The sequence below is a fragment of the Lactuca serriola genome, chromosome 2 (genome assembly GCF_051521515.1).
Source record: "Lactuca serriola cultivar US96UC23 chromosome 2, Lser_US96UC23_V15, whole genome shotgun sequence".
Classification (NCBI taxonomy): Eukaryota; Viridiplantae; Streptophyta; class Magnoliopsida; order Asterales; family Asteraceae; genus Lactuca; species Lactuca serriola.
Window position 1 is genome coordinate 5535379 of NC_136409.1, and position 4852 is coordinate 5540230.

The following is a 4852-nucleotide window of genomic DNA, read 5'->3' on the forward strand; positions in this document are numbered from 1 at the left end:
CTCCTGGATCAGAAATGAACGACTTTACCTAATCCATACTCTCGGACTAGGGACGAATGACTAATCCATACTCTCGGATTAATGATGAATGATTATGCCTAATCCATACTCTCGGACTAGGGACAATGACTATGTCTAATCCGTGCTCCCAGATCAATGACATATACTAAGGTTTTATTCTCTGAGTATAATTCAGTCGTACTCGTTAGAAAACACTACCCAATATTCCTCATAATTAATTTAGGTTTACTCTTTATCCTAAATCAACATATATAATCAGGTATATTCTTTAACAAGTATCTCAGGCAACATCAAATAATTCGCACATAAAAATATATTTAATACTTCAATCGATACTTGTATTAAAATCATGTTCATGAAAGGGACTATGCACTCACACATAAACTCTTTAACGTATATTTAATACTTTAATTCATAATTGTATTAAAATCATGTTCATGAAAGGGACTATGCACTCACACATAAACTCTTCAACAAATATTTAACTCTTTAACATATATTTAATACTTGTATTAAAATCATGTTCATGAAAGGGACGATGCACTCACACATAAACTCTTCAACAAATATTTAACTCTTTAACATATATTTAATACTTTAATTAATACTTGTATTAAAATCATGTTCATGAAAGAGACTATGCACTCACACATAAACTCTTCAACAAATATTTAACTCTTTAACATATATTTAATATTTTAATTAATACTTGTATTAAAATCATGTTCATGAAAGGGACTATGCACTCACTTGAAAAGGTGGTGATTCCGAACTCAGACAGCGCTTCGCTTCTTAAAAATTATTTCCTTCGACGAAACCTAGTATTATTACCCTAGAGTTTAGTCTATTATTTGTCGAGAATAATTAATAGTCTAGCTATTATTACTATTATATAAGCGTTAAAAATACTTATATAACCCATAATAATAGCCCAAGTACTTATTATAAGTTCCTAATAACGTTACTATAATTAAATAAACGATATATTAAAAATAGCGTAGACATAGCTCACTTACATCGGGTTTTATAGAAAACCGGGCTTTGCTTGGAGCAGCGTTCCCGAGCGGAAAAGCTCTTCCTCTCGGAGCCGTCGAGCACTCCGGGGCTTCCGCCTCGTGCTAGGGAGGTTCCCTAGGCTTTTCGGGGGGGGGGGGGGGGGGGGGGGGGGGTTCGGGGCAAGAGAGAGAGTAAAAAGAAGAAAGAATGGGAAATGTGTGAAGAAAATAAGGGTGGGAGAGGTTCTATTTATAAGGTGAAAATAGTTGAACTTGGTGCCACATGTCACCATCTAGTGGCAAGACTTGGGGAGAAAGCAATGGCCAAGATTGTGCCACATCACCCATTTTCGTACAGCACACTTCCGACTTCTAAAATCCGTAACTTTCACATACGGCCTCCGTTTTTGACGTTCTTTATATCCACGCATAGGTAAAAATAAGATCTACAACTTTCATTTAGACTCTGTCGGCTAATTCTCGACCGATCTTAAATTTAACAGTACGAGGAGATTATACTGTTAAATGTCCGTGTAAAATTCATAACTTCTACATACGGACTATGTTTTTGTCTGTCTTTTTACCGTTGAGTTCCTATTAATGAGATCTTCAATTCTCATTTAGGTCGCGTAGGCCAAAAACTGCTCGAACTAAAATTCGAGTTTTGGGTCGTGCACTGCTATGCTAAATCTTAGAAAAATCATAACTTCCTCATACGAAGTCGGATTTGGGCGTTCTTTTTTTGTATGTTATCGGTTTAACATATAATACAACTTTTATTTGGATCGATAAAGATAAAAAGTCCTTTATCAAAAATTCACTATTTACGTCTCCCGGTGCCGTGCCGGTTTTGCCGTAAAACTTCGACGGGCCATAACTTCTTCGTTATAACTTGGATTTCAGAGTTCTTTATATGTACGGAACCCTTGAGACATATTATAAAACTTGGTTAATATTATTTATTATAAATAATCTTTTGTCGAAAATTCATTTTCGACCCCTATTATCTCTAAATTGACTAGCCCAGATCTACGGGCGTCACACATCACATACACCAAAAACCCCATACAACCCTGCTGTAAACTCTGTATCGCTCTGGTAGCAGAGTAGAAAGCTGATCCAGATCTAGTACCTTCTCTATTTACTCCCCCACTAGGGGCTCGTATAGTCACTTACTGTCGCTCGTAGTCTATCACCGCTTTAAATCGGCTCAACCAGTCCATGCCCACTATGACACAGACATCACCCATAGTGATCGATACCAGATGTATATGAAACTTCACACCAAAAATCTCTAGGGTGCACTCACGGATCACTTCTGTAGCAAAATCGCGTGCTCATCGGCTATAGAAACCCTCAAAGGCCGACTCAACGTTTCACGTCGAATACTGTTGTGACGACTAAAGGCTATGGACACAAAAGATCAACTCGCACCCGAGTTAAATAACACCAAAGCAGGTACAGAACTCACAAGAAAGTTACCTATATACAATAATAATATAAGCACAAAATATTTCAAAAGAACTACAATAAGAATACATACCGGCCACGACGTCAGGTGTCACACCCCCAAACCAGAACAACGGAATCATTCGAGGGTGGATGACTTCATGTAGTATCGTAACAATTGAATACATAGTAAAGAAAGTAAAACAACCATCATATATATAATTTAAAAGTTACATTGTTGAATGATACTTGTTCAAATCAAATTACAATATGATGACAAAAATGAGTTTTAAACTGACAACTTAGCGTCACTTCTCCAAAAGCTGAAGTCTACCTATATTACTGAATCCCTGAGAAATACAAGTAGTTTTGAAAGAGTGACAACAATAAAGTTGGTGAGTACATAAGCGTTTATGTACAAAATTTGTAAGTTTGGTATAAATCACTGAGTTTACTTCTGAAAAATCCAATATATTTCCATGAGTGTGTGGTCGTTTAAGAGTTCCGAAACTGTAAAGCATTAGTAGTTATCATGCCTAGAATAATAGATTTATGTATGTATAAAATCACTAAGACATTTTATAACCTCGTAAATCGTCGTGTTTTTAATACTCCATGTGAGTTTTATACCCATGCTATTGGCTGTCCGTAACAACGTTCTTCAGGCGTTGGAATGTTATGACGTTTGTCACCCCAGACCTACCGGTCTAACTGTAGCTAACAGTTTAGGTGCGGGATTGTCAATCCTGTATAGATCTATACACAAATATCACGCTCTCCCTACAAGAGATTATGGTATATAATACAGGACTTTAACTACATACTTGAAAGTACGTGAAGTTGAATGTCTCACAAAAATTAGTATCAATTAGATCTACGTATGAAAAGTCCATTTGTTCTTGTATATGAAAGTATTTCCTTGATATAGTACTTATAGTATGTAAAATCTCATGATTATCTAGTAAACTATACCTACTATAGTTTTTCCAAAAGTATGTTTCGTTTGTATGGTAAACCCTAGCGTGGTGTCGACTTTGTATGTAAAGTATAACATTTGTAATAACATCATTGAACATTTATATTCAAAATATAAATAAAGTGTTTGATATTTATATAACAACATGTTTCATTCCAAAAAGACAAAGTGTTATCATGATATGTTGTATGAGAATGTTTTCGTATGGTAGTTATAAATCACATATGATTGATTGTAACAAAAAGTGTAGCAAAAGATTTATGTTATTCACACGAGGATAATCGTGTGTTTACTTGTATCCCCCCCCCCCTTAAAAGTGTATAAAAGTATTTACAAAGCATTTGAAAACGTAGTTATAGGGGTATGAACTCACTTGATAGAGAAGATGGTGAGATGAAAACCGACAAGAACTTCGACAGTAGAAAATGGGTTTCTCGGGATTCTCGGGAATCTTGGGAGCGTAAAACTTCCTTTGGGACTTGGGTATGAAAACTGGGGCTTCGGGATATTTCTTGCATGCAAAACGGAGTAAAACGCATGAGAAGGAGAGGAAATGAGCAATTTTGCCCGGAACCCTTGCATCCATTTTATAGGGGGCTGAACCGCCTCGGTACGCTGGGCGTACGGGGTTACACGGGGTGTAATGGGAAGTCATTGCTTATTCACTTCAGATGGGAGGGCTTCTGTCCGATGGGAGAGCCTATGGCTGATGGGACGAGGCTCCTATCCTCTGGTACACTGGGCGTAATCCATTACGCGGGGCGTAAATGGATTTTCCAACTCTAAATTGCATAACTTTTGCGTACAAGCTCTGTTTTTCGCGTTCTTTATATCCACGCGTAGGTGAAAATGTACTCTACAAATTTCATTTAGACTCTGTCGACTAATTTTGACTTTATTTTAATTATATTATTTTTAACAGGCCGAGACACGAAATGTCCGTTAAAAATCTGTAACTTCTTTATTCGATGTCTGTTTTTGACAGACCTTTTACCGTTGTACTACCATTGTTGGGGTCTTCGATTCTCATTCAGATTATTTTGGTCAAAAATCCCTCGATCTCTATTTCGAGTTTTTAGTTGTCTACTGCTACATCCGAAACTTCGAGAAATCATAACTTCCCAATACGAAGTCAGATTTGGGTGTTCTTTTGATGTATGTTCACGGTTTAATGATATCTACGATTTTCATTTAGATACTTAAGGTTAAAAAGTATTTTATTAAAACTTCGCGTTTTACGTTTAATCGTATTGACGGTTTTGTTGTGAATCTTAGGTTGGTCATAACTTCTTCGTTATAACTCGGATTTTAGTGTTCTTCATATTTCTGAAAACCTTGACATGATAACTATCATTTATGAAATCCAGTTGATGACTTTTGAACATTTTATTTTCGACAATAATTTCATTAT